General features: G+C 51.3%; 2 protein-coding genes across 26 annotated transcripts in view; one reads left to right on the top strand and one right to left on the bottom strand.

Annotated features, from left to right (window-relative positions):
• LOC125281957 (focal adhesion kinase 1-like) overlaps nucleotides 1–12,051 on the bottom strand; it is a 344,868-nt gene that overhangs the window by 174,255 nt on the left and 158,562 nt on the right. The window lies entirely within an intron of this gene.
• The window catches only part of LOC130543845 (uncharacterized), a 407,309-nt gene continuing 401,022 nt past the window's right edge, over nucleotides 5,765–12,051 (top strand). For 13 of the 24 annotated variants that reach the window (XR_008959518.1, XR_008959517.1, XR_008959512.1 and 10 more), the window contains exons 1-2: nucleotides 5,775–5,911; nucleotides 10,542–10,639. The gene's annotated coding sequence lies outside the window, so the exon portion shown is untranslated. Of the gene's footprint in view, nucleotides 5,912–7,528; nucleotides 7,645–10,541; nucleotides 10,640–12,051 lie in introns of all 24 variants that reach the window. The other 11 variants (XM_057312856.1, XM_057312853.1, XM_057312854.1 and 8 more) reach the window with 6 other exon arrangements.

Genomic DNA, 12,051 nt, shown 5'->3' with positions numbered 1-12,051 from the left:
GGGAAAGAAGGAAGAGAGGGAGGAAGGGAGGGAGGAAGGAAGGAAGGAAGGAAGGAAAGGAGGGAGGGAGGGAGGAAGAGAGGGAGGAAGGGAGGGAGGGTAGGAGGGAGGAAGGAAGGAAGGGAGGGAGGGAGGGAGGGAGGGAGGGAGGAAGGAAGAGAGGGGGGAAGGGAGGGCTGGAAGGAGAAGGAGGAAGGAAGGGAGGCAGGCGGGCGGGAGGAAGGGACCCCAGGTTCTGGTCGGGTTCAGGAGTCTCACCCAACCCGTCCAGGACCAGGAGCTCCGGCAGCCCTGACTCTGAGCCAGCCTCAGGGTAAGCAGGAGGTGGCAGGAAGGATGAACATTCGTCCAGGTCTCGGCAGCCCCCACAACGACGCGGGCAGCTAGGTTGAGGGGCTAGAGATGAGGGCACAGGGTCAGGGGGCACGGCTGCCGGCCGCAGGCAGACTGACCGGCACCAGCCACCAGGAGCAGGTTATGCTCAGAAGCCCTCACCTGGGGGGCTGGCTGACAGCAGGCGGGCACGCGGCGGAGGGCCCCGAGCGGTCCCCTTGAGGGCGAGTCCTGCACGCTGGGCTCCAGGCCCAAGGTGGGGAGAAACCAGTCCAACTTTCCACTGAAAATAAATACCCCAGCAGGCCTCTGTGGGTAGGGAGGAGGGCTGGCTGTGTGAATGGCTTGCTTTGCACACTTCCATGATTATCTGAATTTTTACCAAGAGCATAGATTATATACATATTTGTTGAAGAAAAGAAAATAAATATCTGATGACCCCAAGGCCTCTGCCTTCCCTGGAAACTTCTACACTGCTGGGCAGTTGTGACAAAGCCCCAGAAGATCTGTCTTCCCTGGCCCTCAACCCACCTGGGGAACATGTCCTATGGGCTAGACCCCTCACCCAAAGGTGGCCATGCATTTTTTATCAATTTGCTTCTTCATTCCTTCACTACTCTGTGTCAGGCCCATGTCCCCTGAAAGCTGCCAGTCTAACAGGGAGACAGGTACGAGGACCACATACCCACCATGCCACCGAAGAATGTGGTGTAGAAGTATAGCTGTGGGAGTAGTCAAGGAGGGCTTCACAGAGGAGGTGACCTTTGAATGGGGCCTTGAAGAGCGAGTAAGAGTTTGTCAGAAGGAAAGCGGGTAGGGGAAGGACGTTCCAGGCAGCAAGGAGAGTGTGAGCTCCAATGTGGATGTGATCGAGGTGCCAGGAGGAGTCTGGGGCAAAAGGGACACGAGTGTGGGGCAGGGTGGTTAGCAAGAGATCAGGCTGGATGGGTGTGGAAACCAAAATCACAAAATGCCTAGATGCCGGGCAAGGGGCTTGCAGATTTTCCTTTGGGCCAATGACTGTGAACTTGCTCACCAAGGACACAGCTTTGGGTTTTGGGTTATTTATTTTTTTTTCTAAGATTTATTTATTTATTTGTCGGAGGGAAAGAGAGCACAAGCAGGGGGAGCAGCAGGCAGAGGCAGAGGGAGAGGCAGGCTCCCTGTGGAGCAAGGAGCCTGCTGTGGGACTCGATCCCAGGACTTTGGGATCGTGACCTGAGCCGAAGGCAGACGTTTAGCCGGCTGGGCCACCCAGGCGCCCCTGGGCTCTGGATTCTGACCCACAGGCCACGGTGGGAAGTTCCCAGCTGGTTCTGACCAACTCCCGGGGTTGGTGTCCACTGCTGTAGCTGGGGTCATTGCAAATGTGAGAGTGACAGGATCCGGCTAAAGGCTTGGGAGGACAGTGATCTGCCTGAGGCCCCAGGGATAAGGGGCAGAGCCGGCCTCCAACCCAGGTCACTCTGACCCCAAGACCACCCCTGCTGTCTGTCAGCGTGGGCTGGGGCCTCGTGCTCCCTTTGCTCATGTGCTCAGGGGCTTCCAGGGTCTGGCCCTGCTGCGCTCAGGGACACAAAGGTACCAAGTCATGTTTCAGGCGCTTTGTCTCCAGAAGGGAGCATGAAGCTGTCCTCCGAGCTCCCACTCCCAGCCCCTTCCAGGGGCAGCTCCTGACTTCCTTTCCCTCTCCACACAGCATGGGGTGTCCTCGGAGGCTACCCTGAAAGAGCAGACTTTGGCATGAGACAGACCCGAGTTCACGTCCAGGCTGTACCTGGAGGGGACAGGAGGGTCTCAGGCAAGCACGTGCTCCTCCAAGCTTAGCGTCCTCACCTGTAAGCAGGGGTGGAGGGTGGGGAGAGAAAGCATCCCTCAGGGGATGGGGGAAGAGCTTCAGCACAAGGACCTGGGCGCGGGGCCAGGTGCGGAGCCGAGCCTGAGCAAAGCTCACTCCCTTCCCGCTGCCTGCAGGTGCGCCCGGGCTCCACACCTGCCTCACCCTATTTGGAGCAGGATCATGGGGGAGTTTCCACGCGGAAGGGCTGTGTCTGCTGCCAGTTAGGGTGCAAGGGAATTACACGCAGGTTGCAGACGTGTTCTCTGATGACTTCATGAGCGAGGCATGCTTGGGCAGAAAGGTCTCTATTCTCTGAGGCCGGGGACTGTAAAGCTGCAAGACTCTGAGGACTGACCCTGAGCAGTGGTGTTCAGTCCCCTTGGGTGCTGAATACGTTTTGCCAGCAACGCCTTGTGTGGGTGCCCAGTCTATACAACGGATAAAAACTGGGCCGCTCTGCTTGAAGAGGGGGTGTTGAAGGCGGTCCTGGGGAAAGGTCCAGGGTCCCATTTTCCCTGTAGCCCTGGATCCTGGGGAGATGGGGTTGGAGCTGCTCCTGGCTGTGGATCGGGGTAGCTGGGGAGCAGAGCACTGTGGACAGAGTCCAGCAGCCGATATTTACCAGCTGGTATGAAAGGACTTCTGTATCCTCAAAACCGCATGCTGGTGCCAGTGTGGCTGGGCCAGGGAGCTCATGTTTCACAGCAAGAAGTCAGTCTCTACAACAACAATGATCATATGTCTTTGTGAAAAATCATAATGATGTCAACCTTTTAATGTCCCCACGGTCTCTTCTTTTAAACTTGAAGGGATGTTTTATTGAAAACCTCTCTTGTCTAGAAGAACTATTCATATGAATCCAGCAATTCCATTAGCTTCCCTTTCTTTTTCCTTTGTTAAATTCAAGTACAATTACATAAATATAGTACCAATATATGATTCTTCTGGTTTTGTAAGTCTTTCTACCTATCTGTTCCTCACCCATCCTTCTGTTTGTGTATTTGCATGTAAGTCCCCCGAAATGATGTTCACCTAATGCCAGTGGTTATTTCTGGCAGGTGGGACCGGGGCTGGGTTCTCAATTCCATCTTGGGGATTTTGGGCATGTTGTGAATTCTTTGTTATGAGCAGGTAGCACTTTTATTTTGTTTTAATGGTTTTTTTTCTTAAAAAGTAAGATGGAAAGAAAGCATTAAGATCATTAACCAGAATTCATTCTGGAAACTGAGTACTGAGTACTAAAGCCAGTGATGACTGCTATTTTTCTTTTTAATTTCTAAAATCAAGGGAAAACTATTTTACTTTTAAAATGAGGGGGAAAGGACATTGTGGAGATCGTGAATCAAAAGCGGCTGGCAATGATCTATTCATCGACAAATATTTATTGAACAACTTAATGCCAGGGTCCCGTGTTTCCCGTTCTCTTATAACTTCAGGTTTTCAGTCCCCGCATTCTGTAAAACCTTTTCTATCACACAGTCCCTGTAATTCTTATAGGCTGCCACTAGGTGGCAGTATGCACACCCGTATTCTGGGTGGCGCTGTGCTGAGCTGCTCAAGTCAGGTAAGATTTCAGTTCAAGACACCTATTACTGCTTTGTAAGTTCTCATTGGCAGAATTATGTCATATATATCGATATGCATATATCGATATATACCTATATAGCTACATCTGTGTCTATATCTATATCTAAAATCTGCAGTATCTATATACAAATACAGATATATTTTAGGATTGGGAACATTACAATTAAGGGTGCTCGACTACTTGTCTTCCTCGAATAAACACTCCAGACACAAGTCAAACAAGAGACTAAAGCAAACAAACACGATACTTCTGCACACGAGACAGGGTGGCCTAGAGGCCAAGCACCCCAGCTTTGGAAGCCAACAGATAGGAGTCCAAATCCTGGATTCATCCATCATTTGCTTCATCACCTTAGTCAAATTACTTGAGATCCTTTGGCCTCAGTGTCCCTGTTTCAGTGCTGGGGATCTAATGGAGTCTGAATCACGGGGTTGTTCTGAGAGTTAAGTGAAATGGGGTAGGGAAAGAAATGAGGATCTAGCTGTTAGTATTCCTGCAGTCATTTCCACCTAGAAAACTCCTACTCATACCTGAAGACCCAGCTCAAAGGTCTTCTCCTCAGTGAAGCCCCTGCTAACTTTCTCGCAGGGAGTGAGACACTCCAGAGGGAGGAGAGTTCCAGGTGGAGCAAACTCTGGGGACCAAGGCCCTGGGGCTCACATTCAGAGACACACTTCCTTGGAAACTTGGATGGAGTCAAAAAAATTCTACAAATAACCGTAACACATTTCATTAAAGAACAACAAAAACATATATAGTAAAACTCTTGCTAAACAAAATTGTTTTATTTTACCTGCTTCTGTTACAACTAGAGTCAAATGATACCTTCTGAGGACAGAACGGTGGGTTACCTTTTTGGGCTTCAGGAGTTCACCTTTGAAAAGGAGTGTAGCCCTAACCTGCCTCCTGGCTTGTGGTGAGGATCAAAGTGACACCATAAAGATGAAAGTTGCCCTGCCTCTGGTTTCATTTCCTACCGCAAGGTTGTCTTTTTTTTTTTTTTAAAGAACACAAATCAGATATTACTTCCTGCTTGAAACCCTCCCCAGGCTGCCTGCGGCCTAAAGAACAAAGGCCAGGCTCCTAAGGATGCCTGAAGAAGCCCCTGGACGAGTGCATTTTTGCCCCTTCCACTCGGTGTCCTGGGTCTGCTCAGCTGCCCTCGGCTGGTGACTCCCAGATCCCCGGGGTCCTCCTCTTCTGTCTCCAGCCCCGAGACCAGCGCGCAGGCCCCACATCTGTCTACCTCCAGCCGCCTCCCACAGCCTCTTTCAGGCCGTCTTCCAGGTTCCAATCTAAGTACAGCCCAGCTGATGCCACGGAACACACCCCTGAGCCTCACTCTCCTGTGTGCAGAGGGGCCCGGGACACCTAACTCCTCAGGGTGGGCAGGAAGTCTGGCGAAGACACGCGTGAGGACGCGGGCCAGGCCCCGGCCCACTGCGGGGCGCGACTGCGCGGGTTCCGGCCCTGGGGCTGGGCTGCAGGGCGGCGGGCTAGGGCGGCCCTGCAAAGGGGCCGCGTCCGGGCTGTGCGGGGCAGGGCAGCGGGTGGGAGGGCTTCCCCGAGATCGGTCCAACCCCGCCGGCCCAGAGTGCCGCTGGTGGGAGCCCCGGGACCTCAGTTCGGCGGGCCGCCCCTCCCGGCCCCCGCCGAGGCTTCCCCGGACTCGGCCACCACACGCGCGCTCAGTCCCTCGCAGTCCTCAATGCCCGGCGCGACTGTCCGGCGCGGTCTCGGGAGCGTAGCCCTGTGGCTTGCTGGGCATGCGCGGAGCGCCGGGCGCATGCCCGGTCCTGGGGAGGGGGGGGAGGGCGGAAGCTCGGCGCGGGGACGCGGCCGGGCGCGCGCCGTGGCGGTGAAGCCCGCCTCAGCCGGTCGCCGCGCATGCGCGACCTGCGCCGACGCAGCACGCCCTGAGGGCGCTATCCCGCCGCCGCCGCCGCCAGCCCGCCGCCGCCGCCAGCCCGCCGCCGCCGCCAGCCCGCCGCCGCCGCCGCCTCCGCCGCCAGTCCGCCGCCGCCGCCGCCGCCGCCGCAGGGACCGCTGTGCGCCCGCGGCGTGAGGCGTGGGAGGGAGCACCGCCTGTCGGTTCGCGGCGCCGCCTCGGAGTGGTCTGCCCTCGCCTCCCGGCGCCCCGCGCGGTTCGAGTGAGTGCGGGCCTGGGGAGGGGGCCGGGACGCGGGCGGGCGGGCGGGCGGGCCGGCTCCTGGAGCTGGGGGTTGGCAGGGCCTAGCGGGGCCAACCAGCCGGTCCGCGCGGCGGATATGGCGGAGACGGGCCCCTCCCGCGCGGGGCTCGGGAGGCCGAGGATGTGGGGAGGCCGGAGAAGTGGGGAGGACGAGGGAGGGGCCCCGGGAGGACGCCGCTGTGGGGAGGACCGGGGCGCGGGCGGGTCGGGAGATGTGGGGCGGACTGGGGGGTCTCCGGGAGGACGGGGGGGACACGAGAGGCCAGGGAAGGGGGAGGAGGGGGCGGGTTCTGGGAGAACGGCGCTGGGTGGAGGACGGACTTGTGGGGAGGTCGGTGGGCTCTGGCAGGCCTGGGGACGAGGGGAGGCCGGGGGCTCGGGTAAACGGGGAGGTTTGGGGGACATGAGAAGGCCTGGGGGTGTTCGTGAAAGATGGGGAGGTTGGTGGATTCGGGGGTCTCGGAGAGACGGAGGGGCTCGAGGCCGGAGCGCACAGGGAGGCCGGGGGCTTGGGGAGGCCAGCAGGCTTCCTTGGGAGCCGGCCAATTGCCTCAAAAACAAAAGGGGGGAGAGAGGAAGGAGGAGGAAGAGGGAAATCCTTGGGGACCTGGAGGGGGGGCGGGGGAATAGCCCTGACCCTATATGGGGACTCACTGGCCCTCAGGGAAGGGCGGGCTTCGCACCCGGGTCCGCGCGGGCTCCTTCCCCGCAGCTGGCGCGCAACTTGCTGTGGCCCTGTGGTTTTCGGGGCGAAAGCCCTGGAGACCTCGTTGATTCATTGTGCCTCCAAGTTTACCTCTTCCCAACCCAGCCCCCAGCTCTGCTTCTGGCTTAGGTGGAAGAAGGACTTGCTGTTTCTTTCTCTCTCCTTTCCTTTCTTTCCTCAGGAGGAGGAGTGAGTGTGTGTGTGTGTGTGTGTGTGTGTGTGTTACTTGGTTTTATTTAATTGGAGGATTTAGCTTAATGCACTAAGGGTAAAAAGAAATTTTTTTTAAGTCATTTCAACAGTGTCTCATTCTTGCATAGTTAGCCTGCAGCTGGGTTTTTGGCAGTGAGACTAAGATAATAGTAATGTAGTAATTGTGGGAACTGGTTGAAATACATTCAAGCTGAAGGCGGTGTAAGGATTTGGGGATCTGTACTTAAGACGACCAACGCTGGGATTCTTAGGTAGAATGTTGGGATTTTCTCTTCTTCAAAAGGAGTAATTCTAAAGTACTAGAAAGCAGGTGTCCTGATACCCAAGCCGGCACTCTTTTCATATTACGCAATGCGTACAATGTCAAGCAAGTGTCATCAGGTCTTGGGTTCCATATCCATTAGTGATAGCCAGACTATTAAAGTTCTGTAAGCCCCTGGTGAACTTTTCATCTTTTGGGGAGAATGAGGATATAGGAGAAATATTTGTTTTCTCAGGTGTGAAAAAAAGTTGTAACTCTTTAAAGGCAAGCAAGGCCCATATGTCCTTGAATTTTAGTTCTCCGGAAGGATAGCAGGTATGTGTAGTAGATACTCAGTAACCAAATAAATGCAAAAAAATAAAAAAAAACCTTTGCTTTTGTGTATACCCTTGTAGCAGGCGTTGTACTGGACTCTGCAGGGTGATAACTGGATGAGAAATGATCCTCTCCAAAGGTCTTTGCAGCCGAGGGAGGGAGACAGAGAAGTCAGTCAGTGATGATGGTACAGTGGGTAAGTCCTGTGATAGAGGTGTGCCCAGGGCATTATGACGGGTACTCATCTTTCTTCAGTCCCCCACATTCTTAACCCTTTTTATACCTATTGTTATTTCCCCTCTACCCCAGACCTATTTTCCCCATACCTTCCAGTAGCCTCTTAGTAATTTTTCTTCATGGTCATACAGACTCATCTCTTCTTCACATTTGATTTCTGGCTTACAGTTTCCTGGAGATCTCCGTTCTCTTCTTTTCTGAGCTGCTTGCTCCTTCGGTCTTTTATTGTGTTGTCCCTGGATGTTCCTTTGTTCTCATCGTTTGGCTTTTGTCCAGAGTTGGATTTTATGTTTGTGGCAACTCTTGTCTTTGTCTTTCTTCACTGACTTCTTCCTTTTGGTGGCGTTAATTACTTTAAAAAGATAGTACAGTGTTTTTGGACAAGTTGAAGACAGCCTTCAGCATTCCCTCCTCTTGAGCAACACTGCTCCGGCTTGGACTTGTTTCCCTCTCTCCTGGTGCACAGCCACCATTCTGGAATCTCCCTTCATCGTCGTCCTGGGGATTCCCTTATCCCTTCTAATGGAAGCTCATGCCTTGCTCATTTTTTGTTGATGCTCGTGTTTTGGTGGAAGACTTTCTCCAGGGGCTTTCTGACATAGGATGCTTAGGAGGCAAACCTTTTGGGACCATGCATGATTGAAACTTGATTGATGGTTTCGCTGGGTATAGAGTTCTGTATTGGAATTCATTTTTGTTCATAAATTCAAAGATTGCTCCATTGCCTTCTTGTTTTCATGTTACTGTTTTAGAATTCAGAAGCTATTCTCATTTTTCCTTCGTACTAAACTTTTACCCCCCTCCCATCTTTAGAAGCTTGTAGGAGTTTTACAATTTGTCCAAGTCTTTTGAAATATCGTGATGGTGTACCTTGTGTGGTCGGTTTTCATCCACTGTGCTGCATATTCAGCGGGTCCCTTCATTCTGGTAACTGGGAGTTTTCAGTTCTGGGAATACTCTTTGGCGTTACTGTGCTGAGGTTTTCTCTCTTGCTTTTCCTTATTTTGTTTTTCTGGAAGTCTTATTATCCGGAACTTGGCTGTCCTGGGCAAAGGTTGTAATTATCTTAATACCTTTTTCTTCTTCTTCTTCTTCCTTCCTTTGCTCCTCCTTTTCTGCCTTTTTTTTGGGGGGGGTCTTTTTATTCTCTGTTCAGAGAGGTGACTTCAGTTTGACTTAACCTTTTCTTTAGTTTATTATTTCTGATTTCAGAAAGGTTCTTTAGATTTCCAAGGGCTCTTTTTCTATTTTTCTAGGAGAACATCCTGTTTTTCTTTATTGATTGCAGTGTTGTCTTACCTCTATATTATTGATAGTTTGTATAGTCTCTGTTTCTTTTAGGTTGTTTCCTTCCTTTTCCTGTCTGACGTGGTGGGGCCCTTTGACTTTTACATCAGGGTATTCTGGGTGGGCCATGTGTTGAGGGTCCCCAGGGTTAGTATCTTTAGATCTGTCTTTTGGAGCTGATCAGATTCCCCAGAAATATTCTCCAGTCTCTTTCCGGCACAATTCTGACTTCAGAATCTGGAAGCCAGCGGTGTGCGTGTGTGGTCTGTTGTAGGAGAGCTGGAGAATTCACTGTTCACTGTATATACGGTCATTAAGTCCAGCTCTGTTCAGTGCAGCTGGGCAGGGTGACTTCAGTCCATAGACGCCTCTACTTTTCCGGGGAATGCCCCCTCCCATCTTCTTTCAGAGTGAGGGGGCGTCACGTTGTGCCTGGCGTTGAGGTTCTGGTTTCAGCTTCCATGGCCTTCCCCGGCTCCTCTGTATTTGAGGCTATGCCTTCTTTACCCCCGTTCTGTCTACACTGCTGCTGCCACTTCTGGTCTTCTAGGACACTGCTGTGCAAGTGGAAGTGGTTCCCGTGTGTTCCACTGCTGAATTAGGACCTGGCTTTCTTGGGCCTGCTGCCTCCTTTACTCTACTTCAGTCTGTTATAGTTTCTGTCTCCTCCAGGTTTCTTCTTTTTACTTTTTTGTTTGGGTCTCAATCTTCCATGTTAGAAGATTTCCTCAGTACTTCAAAAATCTTGGCTTTTTTCTCCTTTCAGTTCTCCCTGTGCTGTTTCAAACATTTTTTAAAAAGATTTTATTTATTTACTTATTTGAGGGAGTGAGTGTGTGCACACGGGAGAGAGCAGAGAGCACAAACGGGGAGGGGCAGAGGGAGAGGGAGAAGCAGACTCCCTGTTGAGCAGGGAGCCTGACCTGGGGCTCCATCCCTGGACCCTGGGATCATGACCTGAGCTGAAGGCAGATGCTTAACAGACTGAGCCACCCTGGCACCCCTGTTTAGAACATTTTTAAAAAATATCTCTGTAGTATAGTTTTGATGGAAGGCAGTGGAACAGATGTCTATACTCTGTCATTGTATCGTGCACTTATTAGCCAACCACACCCTGTTAATTTATGATTTTTGATATGTTTGAATAGTTTCCAGTTGCTTCACATGTATTTCTTTTTTTTTTTTTTTTTTTAAGATTTTATTTATTTATTTGACAGAGAGAGACAGCCAGTGAGAGAGGAAACACAGGCAGGGGGAGTGGGAGAGGAAAAAGCAGGCTCCCAGCATAGGAGCCTGATGTGGGGCTCGATCCCAGGACTCTGGGATCACGCCCTGAGCCGAGGGCACACGCTTAACGACTGAGCCACCCAGGTGCTCCTTCCTGTGTGTTTCTTAAGTAGAAATAGGTTTGAAGACAGGGACGTGGTGCCCTCTTCTCACCCCTCATCCCAGGCGTTGCCCAGTAGGCTTGCGTGGGAGGTGATGGAACTGGCTGAGGGGTGAGTTCAGTAGAGCTTCAAGAAGTGAAAGGAAGGGGGTTTTAATGCGCATGTTGTCTCTCCTTGTCAGGTTCTCTGAGGACTATGGAAAGAGGAAAGAGAAACCGGGAGCATTTCCTTTAAACCCACGTTTGATTTCTTCACAGAGTTACCGTGGCCTTCAGAACTGTGAGTATAATTCTCTTGCTACATTTGTGTTTTGGTTTTTCCTTTTGTTTTGATTTTTCTTTCATCTGTCTTAAGGTTTCTTTGACATATACTAGAAACAAATAAAAGGTAGTTGATTTTGCAGAGTAGGTGAGGGAAGAAATATTAGTTGTTTAGTGCCTTTTATGTGTGGAGAGAGGCAGGCAGGATGACAGTCCTGTCCCTGATAGTTGTGACAGTAGCAGCATGTGCCCTAGAAGAGTGGCCCAACAGGGTCAGCACTGGGCCATCCAGCTCCTAGGTGAGTCTCTGGCAGTAATCCCCTGAATGAGGCTACCCTTTGCCCCTGTTTCACATTTGCATAACTGAAACAGAGGTTAAAGGTTACTAAGTTAGTAAAAAGCAAAGCTGGGATTCAGACTCAGTATGGCTTTGGAGCCTGTGCTTTTTACTTGTGTTTTATTCTTATGGGCTCTGGATTCAGATGTTGGCTTGGCTGCTTACTTACTAACTTCACTAACTACCGAAACCTAGTTTTCTCTCCATGCGAACTCTTCACTGACTACTTAAACCTAGCCCTTTCCTCTGACAAAGGGTGCTCTCCCAGGGTTGTGGTGAAGATGCCATAAGAAATGTGAAATGTGCTCAGCATTCACAAATGTTAGCAATTGCTATTTGGTGGCAGTTCCCCCACTTTAATGAGAGGAAAACTAAGCCCCAGAGATTGGGTTATTTGTGATTTGTTAATTTGTAACCTTGGCACTTGTGCTGCACTCCACAGTTGGGAGGTTATAGAATTGAGATTCTATTCCAGTTTGTCTTATTTCCAAAGACTGCTCTTTCTGGTAGGCCTAGTGGTAAATCGAGGACAGATCGTTGATAGAAGATTCATCAATCTGTCTTGTGGTATTAGCATTGGTAAGATTTTCGCAATACATTGCTTTGGTGTAAAAGCCCCATAAACTTAGACTTCATGGATTCAGAATTCAGAATCATTTATAATTACGTTGAATTTGACTTTGGCATTGTGTTTGTCTTAGGTGTCCAAGGGGCAGGACCCTGGATTGTTTTTCCATTTCCTTCTGGGGGTCAGTTCACTTTCCTCCTTTGTTCTCTTTTCTCCCCCAAACCCACTTTTGTTTCTGCCAGGATTAGGTATTAGGGAAGGGAAGGAAAATTGTGTCACGAAGTTTCAGTTTCCAAGTAAGGCCTGGAAGTCTTGCTCCTTTTCTCTGATTCCTTCTACCCTTTCTTGGCTATGAGAGGCACCTGTTCTGTGTGCTGTGCCAGGTGTGACTCTGCTGTCTTTTGGAGAAGGCCATGCCCAGCTGTTTACATCCCTTGTCTCCTCCCCAGCCTCCCTGCACATTTCGATGTTTCTTCCTGTAACAGTGGGCTATATTTATTGGGTACAAGTCTGTTTCTGCATCTTT

This window comes from Ursus arctos, unplaced genomic scaffold, assembly GCF_023065955.2.
Source record: "Ursus arctos isolate Adak ecotype North America unplaced genomic scaffold, UrsArc2.0 scaffold_16, whole genome shotgun sequence".
NCBI classification, from domain to species: Eukaryota; Metazoa; Chordata; class Mammalia; order Carnivora; family Ursidae; genus Ursus; species Ursus arctos.
This window is presented reverse-complemented; position numbering and strand designations above follow the sequence as displayed.